Raw genomic sequence first — 13,265 nt, 5'->3', positions numbered from 1 at the left:
GTGAACTTCTTACTGTAATAAGATACAGGATGTTCAATACCCTGATCATCCTCTTGCAGCAAAACAGCCCCAGCTCCTGTATCACTTGCATCAACAGCCATCTTAAAAGGCTTAGCAAAATTTGGAGTAGCGAGCACTGGCTGACTTAATAGAATAGCTTTAAGTTTGTTGAAAGAGGATTCACAGTTATCGGTCCAGACAAATTTAACTCCCTTTTTCAGTAGGTCTGTAAGTGGTGATACAAGAATTGAAAAGTTAAGAACAAATCTCCTAGACCAAATCTCCTGTAATAACCTACCATTCCCAAAAATCTTTGTAGCTCCTTCCTACTTTTAGGTCTGGGAAGATCACTTATAACCTGAACCTTAGCTCCTGGTGGTGCAACATGTCCATCACCAATTACATACCCAAGGTACTGAACTTTAGCTTGACCAAACTCACACTTTGATAAATTAGCTACAAGATTAGCATGAACCAAACGGTCAAGAAATTTACTGACATGGCATAGGTGATCTTTCCAGTTGTCACTGAAGATTAATACATCATCAATATAAACAACACACCCTGCCAAACCCTCTGTTACAACATTCATGAGCTTCTGAAATGTGGCTGGTGCATTCTTCATACCATATGGCATTACCGAACATGCAAAAGCCTTTCCTAGTGTTACAAAACATGAGATCTCCCTAGCACGTTCAGTCATAGGTACTTGCCAGTATCCCTTTAACAAATCAAACTTACTTATGTACCTAGCCTTTCCGATCTTGTCTATGCAATCTTCCACACGAGGGAGAGGGTAAGTGTCTGTTTTGGTTATCTGATTAACACGTCTGCAGTCAATGCAAAGCCGCTGTGACCCACCTGGCTTAGGGACCAGAGTGACAGGAGAACTCCACTCGCTCTGACAGGGCTCAATCATCTTGTGGTCCAACAGGTAGCTAAGCTCCTTCTGGATGAGAGGAACTTTCACTGGGTTCACACGGTAAGGAGGCAATTTAATTGGCTTTGCGTCTCCAACATCGACATCATGCATCAACACAGTGGTTCTTCCTGGAGTAGCACGGAACACTTGCGGGTACTCCTGCAGTAATGCCGAAAACTCCTGCCTTTCCTTGGGAGGTAGATGAGGAAGCTTAGTCTGGAGATCATTCATGATATCAGGATTCTTCCCCAAACTATCACTCAGGCTCATACTGCATGGGAGAGCTTCACTTGCAGACTCGGGTGGAACAGCTACAGTGCAGACTGGATTATTTTCGTCCCGCCTGTGATATAACTTTAGCATGTTGATGTGACATAGTTGCTTGCTCTTTCTACGATCTGGTGTGGCGATGACATAGTTGACATCACTGAGTTTCTTCTCCACGAAATAAGGACCACTAAACTTGGCTTGAAGAGGTTGCCCATGAACTGGTAGCAGAATCAAAACCTGATCTCCTGGCTGAAAGTGGCGTAACCTGGACTTCTTATCATACCAAGTCTTCATCTTCTCCTGAGCAGCTCCTAAATTCTCTCTCGCCAGCTGTAAAGCAGTGGACAGCCGTTCTTTGAACTTCATCACATACTCCAGCAGGTTGACGTCATCTTCCTCCGACAGCCAGCATTCCTTGAGTAACTTAAGGGGTCCTCTTACTTCATGGCCAAACAGTAGTTCAAAAGGTGAGAAGCCCAGTGATTCATTTGGAGATTCTCTTGCAGCAAACACAACAAATGGAAGACCTTTATCCCAGTCTTTCTGATGTTCCAAACAGTATTTCTTGAGCATCGATTTGAGTGTTTGATGATATCTCTCCAACGCTCCTTGAGTCTGGGGATGGTAAGCTGAAGACGTGATCTGGGTGATGCCCAACTCTTTCAGAGACTGCTTGAAAACGTTTGACATGAAATTACTTCCCCGGTCTGACTGTACCTCCTTGGGCAAACCAAACTTTGTGAAGAACCCTAGCATTTCCTTAACCACGTTCTTTGCTGAGATGTTTCTAAGTGGAATGGCTTCAGGATAACGAGTAGCCATATCAATCATGGTCAACACATAAGAAAATCCTGAAGAAGTCTTAGGAAGAGGGCCCACAATATCCACCAACACACGGGTGAAAGGCGCCTCAAAAGGAGGAATGGGAACTAGAGGTGCAACCTTTTCGGTCTGATTACACTTCCCCACAACTTGACAGGTGTGACAAGACTTACAATACCAGGAAACATCCCTGAAGATACCTGGCCAGTAGAAGTGTTTCAAAATGCATGCCACAGTCTTCCTCACTCCAAGGTGTCCTGCCAAACTGGAATCATGAGCCACTTGAATGATATCCTGCCTACAAACACGAGGGATGACAACTTGATGTACAACCTCCCATTCACAGTCGGCTGATGCTGTTGGGGGTCTCCACTTCCTCATAAGTACTCCTGACTTTATATAATAACAAGTAGAAGCACCGGCTGACTCTTCCTCACTGCAAGCAGAGTTAGCTAGACCCTTCAACTCAGGGTCAGCAACCTGCAACTCAACCAACTCTTGACGAGACAAATTATCAACACTACGCGGTACTGCCTGATCTGGTGAGTGGTCCAAATTAGCAAGAAAAGTGTCAGCTAGGATAACATCATCATCATCATTATCCTCTAAGTCACCAGTAACTTAGACTTAGCCCTAGTGACAGCACATGCAGAGAACACCTCAGGGATATCACAATCATGGGTCGCAGTCACTGGTTTACTAGACAACTGAGGAGCTGGACACAGTTGACTTCCACCAATATCATTTCCAAGTAAGAAAGTTACCCCTGACATTGGGAGTGTCTCAACCAACCCAACCATAACGGAACCATTAACAAAACCAGACTCTAAATTCACTCTGCACAGAGGGACAGAGAAGTGATTATTCCCTACACCTTGTAAGATTACAGTTTCATCAGAGGAATTACTATTAGAGCCTAGAACACTGGTCAGCATAAGGGATTGGCAAGCACCTGTATCACGATATATTTTAACTGATTTCCTGTCATTACTGTTCAGAGGACTGACAAAACCATCAGACAGGAAATTAGCACATGAACTCTTGAGAGTGTCACCCACATTACTGCTCAAAAGAGGAGCTTCATCATTAGAATTTAATTTACCCCTCAGAGCAGGTTCAGTTAACTCGGTTAAAGAATTCTGGGAACTCTCAAGGGTGGACACTAGACCAATTGACTGAATATTTAAAGACTCCTTTTTGTTCACATCACGCTGTCTCCTGAAACATTTCTCCGTAGTATGACGAAGCTTACTACAATAGGAACATTTACTTTTCTGAAATCTAGAGGTGGAGTTGGTATTTACGTCCTGAGAAACATCATCTTTATTCTCTTTCCTGTTACCTGTACTCTGAGTAGAGGCAACGTACTTAATCTCAGCTTTCCTTTTTTCTCTAGAATATCTCTTGTGAGTGAGAACATATTCATCAGCTAAAACTGCAGCATCAGACAAATTATCTATTCTTTTTCTCATCAAGATATAGGCTTACATCTTTATTAATACACCTTTTGAAGTCCTCCAGCAAAATCATCTGCTTAAATTTATCAAAATCAGAATTTACATTCTTAGAATTTAACCACTGCTCTAACAGATCTTCTTTGATTTTTGCATACTCAACATGGGATTGCTTATCTTGCTTATAAGTTGTCCTAAATTTTACTCTATAAGCTTCAGGAACAAGCTCATAGGCCTTAAGAATCAAGCTTTTAACTACATCATAATTATCAGATTAATCCTGAGGCAAAGATGCATAAGTTACTTAAGCTTTACCGGTGAGAACACTCTGAAGGAGCATTGGCCAATACTTTTTGGGCCAATTGAAACCTGTAGCTACCCTCTCAAACAACTGAAAATACTTTGTTAAATCAGATTCATTAAAAGGAGGGACAAGTTTAACATTTTTAGCCACATCAAAATCATCAGAGCTAGATGATCCAGTTCCACCTTGTTTCATGCGATACTCATGGTCTGCCTGAATCCTAGCAAGTTCAATTTGTACCTGAGCCTGTGCCTGTGCCTGTGCCTCCTGAATACGAGCCTGAGACTCAGCCTTCTTAGCACGTGCCTGAAACTCAGCCTTCTTAGCACGAGCCTGAAACTCAGCCTCCTTAGCACGAGCCTCCTGCAGGGCTAGCTGTAACTTAGCTCTTTCAATCTGCTTTTCCTTATCTGGAGGAGTTACATTAAACAAGCTTTTATTAATCATGCCAACAATTTGATCTTTAGAATGATGAGAGCGAACAGCAATTCCCAATTGTTGAGCAACAAGCTTAAGTTCATTCTTTGTTCTGTTTTCTGCATCATATACTGTTTGCACATTTGACAAAAAATCTTTGGCTTCATCAAGAGTAGTAATAGTAGACATCATGAATAAATCAGTCACAAAATATCAAGCAATATCCTTATGATAATACCCTGAATATCCTGATAAGAGGTCGCCAAATTTATGTTACCGAACAGAGAGAGATAATGAACACTTCAAGTGAGAATACTAAAATCACTACTGTCCCGCAAAGTTCCAGGTTCAAAACAAAAGAGTTAGGTAAAATTACAAGTTAAAGTTTAATGCTCAAACTAATAATTAAACATCCAGGACTCATAAGGATAATGTAATGGCAAACAAGGTTACATATATGGTTAACTGCAATAGCCTCTATTAACACGAATTTAGCAAGAGCAAATTTATCTAAGTCAGCCCTGATAAAATGAGAAAACCGGATAATGCTCAGTTAATGCAAGATATAAAATTATTACAGATACAAAATATTCACACACACCACAAAGCCCGCCAGGAGACAGGATGTGTGTGCTGGGCAACCCCCAGGTCCTGTCCTCCCCACTTACTATTTTTAACAAGCCCATATACCACTGACCGGGCTAATATATGGCCGGGCCTGCACTATATGTGCAGGAAATCTTCGAACGAACGAACGAACAAAATATTACTAACACTGGCTGACAGTAAAAACTTTACCAGGCCTACGAATTAACGCCTTATGCTATACAGTACAAGAAAAATGGTAATAACACTTATACTCAAATTATACAGCAGCTAGATGGCTGGAGACTTCCTGAGCACTCACAAAAATAATAATACACTATACAGGGGAGGACAGAGATGTGAACAAAATGAGGAGTAGATCTAAGTGGCAACTAATGCAGAGACTGAGCTCATTATATAGGGGGCCGGCAGAGCTTGATTCAACTTGTAAGAAGGACGTGCAAATGAAGGCACAGAGGACGAAGAGTTGACAGTCCTGCTCTGAACAACAGAAAGAACGACTTACTCTACTATAAGGGGGAGAAGGGGGGAGTGAGGTAGAACACGCAAGCCTGGTCACTATGGAAGCCACATGGCGAATCGTGATCAAACATTCAGCATACTGTACATTAGAATTATACAAATGATGATGGAATCATAGGCTATGTAACAATATATATATATATATATATATATATATATAATCACACAAATATAAAACACAATACGTTATATAATTACCCCTGGGGGTAGGGTTTTTTTTTCAAGAATACTCCCCCAGTATCCCTGCTTGTCTTAAAAGGCGACTAAAAGGGTTGGCGGAGGGTTAGTGCCCCTCCCTGGAAAACAACTAACTAAAAAAACAAACAATAAGCCTCGGACAAGGACTGACCAAACGATGACAACCAAGGACTGGATAAAGGACATGGTTATCGGAACGTGGAATGTAAGGGGAGCGAATGATGAGGTGAAAGAGAGAGAGATTGTCCAGGTGCTTGAGGGTGCGAAAGTGGATGTTTGTAGAATAACTGAAACAAAATGGAGAGGAGAAAGTGTGAGAGAATGGGAGTATGGATGGGGTATATGTGCAGGAGTAGGTGAGAATGAGAGGGCAAAGGAAGGAGTATGTATAGTTGTGAGTAAAAGATGGAAGAGGGGCATAAGATAGTATGGATCAGTTGGGTCAAGGATTGTGTGGGTAAAGTTGAAAGTTGGAACACAAATGTGGGCGATTGTGTGTGTGTATGCGCCAACGCAAGATCGTGCTAGAAGAGTGAGAGAAGAGTTCTGGACAAATGTAGAATTGTGCATGGAAAAGTTTGGAAGGAATGAGAGAGTGTTTTTGATTGGTGATATGAATGGTAAAGTTGGCAATGTGAAGGTGGATGGAATAGCCTGCTGAGATAGATGAGAATGGGAGTGCATTAGTGGACATTTGTGCTGGGAGGGGGTTGGTGATAGCCAATACCCTCTTCAGGCATAAAATGATCCACAGGCAAACATGGCGAGTGATGAGAAGGGTGGGTGGTGAACTGAATGAAAGGAAGGCAATGATTGATTATGTGTGTGTGGATGGAAGGATGCGAAGATGTGTAATGGATGCAAGAGTTTATAGAGGCTGGGGGAGTGGACTTTCTGACCACTACTTGGTGGTGGCCAGAATTAGAATTCAAGTAAGATGGAGGAATAGAAGAAGGGAAAGACGAGAGGAAGGAGTAGTTGCAAGGAGAGTGGAAAGGTTACAAGAGGATGAGAAAAAGGCAGAGTATAAGAGAGAAGTGGAGGAACGATGGGGCAAATATGAATTGGAGCAGATGGGAGACGTGGAAGGTGTGTGTAGGATACTTACAGAAGAAATATGTGCAGCATGTGATGTGGTGTGTGGAAGGAAGAGAAGACGGAGGGGGGTGCAAGGAACAGCGTGGTGGACTGAAGAGGTGAAACAGGCTGTGGCACAAAAGAAGAAAGCATACAATGAATGGATGAGAAATAGGGGCGTGGAAGAAGTTGAGAGGCGGAAGAGAGAGTTATATGTAGAAAGAAAGAGAGAGGTGAAAAGATTAGTAAGAGAGAGTAAGAAGAGAGTGGATGGGGAATTTGGAAGGAATTTGAGTGTAAAGTGGAGGGACTGTAAGAAAATGTTCTGGAAAGAGGTGAAAAGAGTAAGACAGGGTGGAAGTGAAGTTAGCAGGGGAGTGAAAAATAAAAATAGTAGATTACTAGTGGAGAAGGGAGAAAAAGTGAGCAGATGGAGAGAACACTTTAAGGAATTCTTGAACGTAGAGGGATGGAAGTAATGCGAGTATAAGTGGCTGGGGAATGGCTGGGAGAAGGAGGGAGGTGAGAAGACAGGAAGAAATCAGTAGGATAGAAGTTGTGGAAGCAATGAAGAAAGTTAAATCGGGGAAAGACCCAGGAATTGATGGAGTGTGTGGTGAAATGCTGAAGCATGGGGGAGAGATAGTAGTAGAATGGATGTGGAAGATGTGCAGATTGGCCTGGGAGGAAGGTAGAGTCCCGGAGGATTGGAAGTCAGGTATAATTATTCCCTTGTACAAAGGAAAAGGGGAAAAAGAAGTGTGTGGTAATCATAGGGGCATTTGTCTTCTTAGTATAATAGGAAAAGTGTATGGTAGGATACTTATTGACAGAGTTAGAGAAAGAACAGAGAAATTAGTTGGTGAAGAACAGGGAGGCTTTAGGAAGGGAAGAGGTTGTGTAGATCAGATATTCATTCTTATATCTTTAGTGGAAAAGTTTCTAGAGAAGGGAAAGAAGTTGTATGCGGCTTTCATGGATTTGGAGAAAGCATATGACACGGTGGATAGACAAGGATTGTGGAAAGTGTTAAGAATATATGGAATAGATGGGAAGTTGTTGAATGCTGTGAAGAGTATGTACGATGGTGCGAAGGCTGCAGTGCGTGTAGATGGTGAACTAAGTGAATTTTTCTCTTTGAAAGTTGGGTTGAAACAGGGATGTGTTATGTTTCCATGGTTGTTCAATCTGTACATAGATAGGGTAATAAAAGAGGTACAGGGTAGGGTGGTGGATGTTGGAGTGGCTTTGGTGGGAGGGGTGGTGTTTGGAAGCTCCCTGTGCTGTTGTTTGCAGATGATACTGTGCTGTTGAATGAAGACGAAGGGGAGCTGCAAGGCTTGGTGGATGAGTTTGGGAGAATGTGTAAGAAACGGAATCTAAAGGTGACTGTAGGGAAGAGTAAAGTGATGGTCTTTGAGAGAGGTGAAGTCAGTGAATGTACAGCGAGGTTGGATGGTGAGGAATCGGAAAATGTGAGTACATTTAAGTACTTGGGTAGTGTGATGAGTAAGGATGGAGGTTTGGAGGGTGAAATGCTTGAAAGGGTACAGCAGGGAAGAAAGGTTGCTGGTTCTTTGAAAGCAGTGATAAGAAGTGAGCATGGAAGTGAAAAAGTTACTACGTGACAGTATTGTGATACCAACTCTAACTTATGGAAGTGAAGCTTGGACGTTGTTGGAGGGACACAAATCAAGAGTGAGAGCAGTGGAAATGAGTTATTTAAGAGGAGCCTGTGGAGTCACATGGAGAGACAGGCTGACGAATGAGGATATAAAGGAGCGTTGTGGTGTTGATGTGGATGTGATAGGAAGCATTATGAGGAACACACTGAGGTGGTTTGGCCATGTGGAGAGGATGGAGGGTGAAAGACTGACGAAGAGAGTGTATGTGAGTGAGGTTTAGGGGGGAAGAGGAAGGGGGAGGCCGAGGATGAGATGGAGGGATGGGGTGGAGAGGTATATGAGAGAGGGGGGTGTGAGTTGGGAGCAGGGCAGTGAAATGGTGGGGGACAGGGCGACTTGGAGGCGATTTGTTTGTGGCCACCCCAAACGGGATTGAAGCATCTGGCAATAGATAGATAGACGTTATATAACCAAACGAGGTATATTACACATGGGAACAGCACTGTATGCCACCCAGGTTTGGTATATGGCACAACACTAGATATATCACAGACCGGGTATGCTGCACGAGTCTTTGTACATATATATCAAGGGGGACAGGTATCCCATAGATCTATGACACTGTAAGCTACCACAAATATGACACAGGGGTCGTGATATAACAATAGTGGAACGGGCGAGACATAATTATAAGGGTCACAAATATTACACAGGGGTATGGATATTACACACAGGGTACAGTGTTACACAGGGGTGTCGGACAATACACAGTGGATCACAAATAGGGGTGATGCAAGAGGAGATAGAGAACAGTACACAGGGGTCGAGTATGAATATTGCACAGGGGAGATATACGCCCGGGGTTGTGGTCACGTTAGGGGAGGGGGTTATTGTGGTACATGGGGGTGCGACACTCTGAAAGAAGGGAGGTGGGGCTCATACAGGATCTATAGCACTGGGGGTTGGATGTGAGTGTTGCACAATGTTGATTGGGTCGCTGGTGGGCGCTGGGGCCCGCCCAGAGCTATGTCGCAGGTAGACATAGGCGATGGCCCGGTGTGGGAGAAGGGCCGTCAGGGCTGCATTCCTGATAGGGGCACAGGTTTGGGGCGGCATACTCAGGTGTCTGGGGTGACTTGGAGGGCATTGTGGTGGGTGGCCCTTTCCTGGTGGGGGCCTTGGGAGTGTGGTGGCCCTCTGGACTGGGGCCGAACAGGGCTAAGAGGCGCGTGGCATGGTGCCTGCTGTTGGCTATGGTGGGAGTCCTGGGGGCAGGTCCTGGCTAGTACGGGCCTGGGGTCGGCTGCAGGGCGCCCCTTGAGTTCCGAGGGCTGCGGTCTTGTTGGGAGGGAGAGGCCATCAGGGGTTGGCTGTGGCTGCTCGCCCTGAGGAAGTCCGTCAACTGCTGGGGGGTTTGGGAGCTGGGCTGCAGGGACAGGACACCTAGGCTCACAGTGGGTCTGCTCCATGTACCGTCCGACGGGGTCCCTGCTGGAGAGCAGTCTCCACCCTGTGTAGAAAATGGGGACCAGGGGAGGCGTCTCGCTCGGCCTCTGGAGGAGCAGGCTGAGCCAGAGACGGCGTATTCATAGGAAGCCTCCGGGGTAGTGCAGGAGGAATGACCAGTGACCTGTCCCTCAGCCTGGTGGGCCTGGTGGACTCTTCTGAAGCTCCACTCCAGAGCAGAAGAAGAAGGTCTGGGGGACACTCCTTCCGCCTGGTATGTCTGGGGGACGCTACCCAGGCTCACCGGGGAAGTGGTTGAAGGAGATTCCAGGGACACTCCTTCTGGCTGAGAGGTCCGGGGGACACTGCCAGGAACCACTCGTCCTGCGGACAGTAGGAGGGGAAAGTCCGGCAGACTTTCTGGCTTCTGCAGCAGGTCCGATGGACTCTACCACCCTCCTGCTGTCGAGGAAAAAGTGCAGCTGGGAAACGACCGGTGGTCTCTCCCCCGATGGCAGATCCGGCGGACACTACCACTGGCCCGCCGCCCTCCTGGGGCTACAGGCGAAGGTCGTCTGGCTGACGGTCCGAGACGCCTGCTCCAGAAGGTGGGTGGCAAAAGAAGGAGATCCGGTGGACACTCCTCCTACAGTAGATCCGGTGGATGCTACTGTGCCGCTGCTTCCCTGGGGTAAGTGGGCTTGTAAGTACCCGCGGTCACTCAGGTACTCACAAGCGAAAACAAAGCAGCCATTCAGTAAGAAATAACGAACAGACTTCAGTTTCTAAATTATAATGAATGTGACAATGATGAGCTGAATGACAGACTAATAAAGATGTTCAGGGAATCAGCAGATGTAGTAGGGAAAACTAATACAGCCAAAGCCAACAAGTATTCTGAAAAGATCCTCAAGCTCATGAAAAGAAGAAAAGAAATGAAAGTTAAAACAAAGAAAGATAAAATAGAAAGAGCAGAATTAAATAAGCTTATCAACAAGAGACAGAGAGAGAGAGAGAAAAAAAAAAGAGAACCACGGATCAGACCAAAGAAGTCATCAAAAAAAGAAAAAGTCTGAAGCAGGTTCGAAGCAACATAGCACAAGGAAAGCAACGAACTATGTTACTGAAAGACAAAGAATGGTGAAGTCATTAAATGCAGAGAGAAGATGATGAAGAGGTTAAAGAATTTTACGAAGAACTGTATGCATCAATGGTAATACTGTAGTACCGACAGCTAACCTTTTAGTTGACACAAGCGAAATATCAGAGGTAACACCGGATGAAATAAACATTTCTCATGAGAGTATGAAAAGAGGGAAGGCCCCACAAGATGGAATAGTAGCAGATTTACTGCCGGATGCAGGGCTAGAAGTTCAAAATATGCTGGCCCACTTATTTTCTCAATGTATAAAGACAAAGAAAATTTCCAGAACATGGTGTAGTGCAATTGCTTTACAAGAAAGGCGACTCAAAAGATCTTAGTAACCATCGACTTATTAGCTTATTGTCAGTTACTTACAAACTATTCACTAAAGTGCTTACAATCAGAATAACAACAAATATGTAAGAAAACCAACCTCGTGAGCAGGCAGGATTCCGAAATGGGTGTTCGGCTATTGATCATCTACACACAATGAATCAGCTAACTGAGAAAACTACAAAATATAATAAACCATTGTGCTTAGGTTTTGTTGATTACGGAAAGGCTTTATTTCAGTGGAGCACCTAGCGATTATAAATTTAACTGCAGGAACAAGGAGTCAATGAGAACACTGCGAAACTGCTCGAAAACATATATATATATATATATATATATATATATATATATATATATATATATATATATATATATATATATATATATATATATATATATATTTTAATGCGAGGAAGAAGGAACCAAAGGCCATGAGCCCGCAGTAACAAAAGTTCCCTCCAAGATAAAAACAAAATACAATAGAGAGCCAAATTCAATATCCGATCATTTTGAGATGCCTGGACACACTGAGTTTGAAAGACTGGAGATCATAGGCAGCAGGAAATACAGACAGAGGGAGACAGTTCCAGAGCTGACCTGTTGCATAAATGAAAGACTGGGAGTAAAGGTTAACTCTTGCATTAGAGAGTTGGACAGAAAAGGGATGAGAGTTTGCTGCCAGACGTGCGCTATGCGGCCGTCGTAGAGGTGGAGGAATGCAAGCAGACAGTTCAGAGGAGCAGTGACCGTTAAAGTAGCGATAGAAAAGAGATAAAGATGCAACAGTGCGGCAAAGAGACAGAGGTTGAAGGGAGTCAGTAAGAGGAGGAGAGTTAATGAGACGAAAAGCCTTTGACTCCACCCTATTGAGAAGAGCTGTATGTGGGGAGCCTCCCCACACATGAGAGTTGTACTCCACACAGGGGCAGATAAAACCCCTGTATAAAGTCAACAATTGTGCAGGGGTAAAGAAAGAGCGGAGTCGGCTTAGCACACCCAATCTCTTGGAAGCAGATTTTACAAGAGATGTAATATGATCTTTCCAAGATAAGTCTCGAGTAAATAAAACCCCAAACATGTTCAAGGATGATGCAGGATTAAGCTGAATATTATTAAACATTAGTGGGTATACCTGTGGAAGATTTTGTCGGGTTGATAGGTGTAAGAACTGAGTCTTAGATGCATTAAAAACAACCATATTATTTTTACCCCAGTCAGAGATACGAGCCAAGTCAGACATTAGGTGTGCCATAGCCTCATCCCTTGTTTGTTGAAGTAACTGTTGAGATGGGCGTTGCGGGAACCGAATGGAAAGGTGAAGGGTGGAGTCATCAGCGTATGAGTGGATAGGGTTAGATGTACAGCTTAGAAAATCATTGATGAATAAAAGGAAGAGAGTTGGTGATAGGACAGAGCCCTGAGGAACACCACTGTTGATAGATCTAGGAGAAGAACGATGGCCCTCTACAACAGCAACTATAGAACGACCAGAAAGGAAGCTAGCAATGAAGGCACAGATAGAAGGATAGAAACCGTAAGAGGGCAGTTTGGAAATTAAAGATTTATGCCAGACTCGATCGAAAGCCTTTGAGATGTCAAGTGCAATGGCAAAGCTTTCGCCAAAGTCCCGAAAGGAGGATGACCAGGAGTCTGAAAGGTAGGTGAGAAGATTGCCAGTGGAGCGTCCCTGACGGAACCCATACTGATGATCGGAAAGAAGGTTGTGATAGGAAAGATGCCTTAATATTTTTCTATTGAGAATTGACTCGAAAACTTTTGAAATACAGGACATTAAAGCAATTGGACGATAGTTGGAGGATTGGGAGTGGTCACCCTTCTTTGGGACTGGCTGAATGAGAGCAAACTTCCAGCAAGAAGGAAAGGTACAAGTTGACAGACAAAGGCGAAAGAGTTTGCCTAGGCAGGGTGTAAGCACAGAAGCACAGTTCTTGAGAACAACAGGAGGGACCCCATCAGGCGCATATGCCTTGTTAGTACAGAGGCCAGTGATGGCAGAAAATACATCAACTGAAGAAATTTTAATGTCAGCCATGAGGAAGTCAGAGGGGGGAAGTGATGGAGGAACAGCACCGGAATCGTCTAAGGTGGAATTGGAGGAGAAAGT

At 44.2% G+C, this 13,265-nt stretch overlaps 1 protein-coding gene across 1 annotated transcript in view; it reads left to right on the top strand.

Annotated features, from left to right (window-relative positions):
- Window positions 1-13,265, top strand: part of LOC145404943 (sphingomyelin phosphodiesterase-like) — a 102,303-nt gene that overhangs the window by 29,444 nt on the left and 59,594 nt on the right. The window lies entirely within an intron of this gene.

The sequence above is a fragment of the Coenobita brevimanus genome, chromosome 65, assembly GCF_032717465.1.
Source record: "Coenobita brevimanus isolate Jiangsu-jjx chromosome 65, ASM3271746v2, whole genome shotgun sequence".
Lineage (NCBI taxonomy): Eukaryota > Metazoa > Arthropoda > Malacostraca > Decapoda > Coenobitidae > Coenobita > Coenobita brevimanus.
The sequence above is the reverse complement of the archived record's forward strand: the minus strand, read 5'-3'. Positions and strand labels throughout refer to the sequence as shown.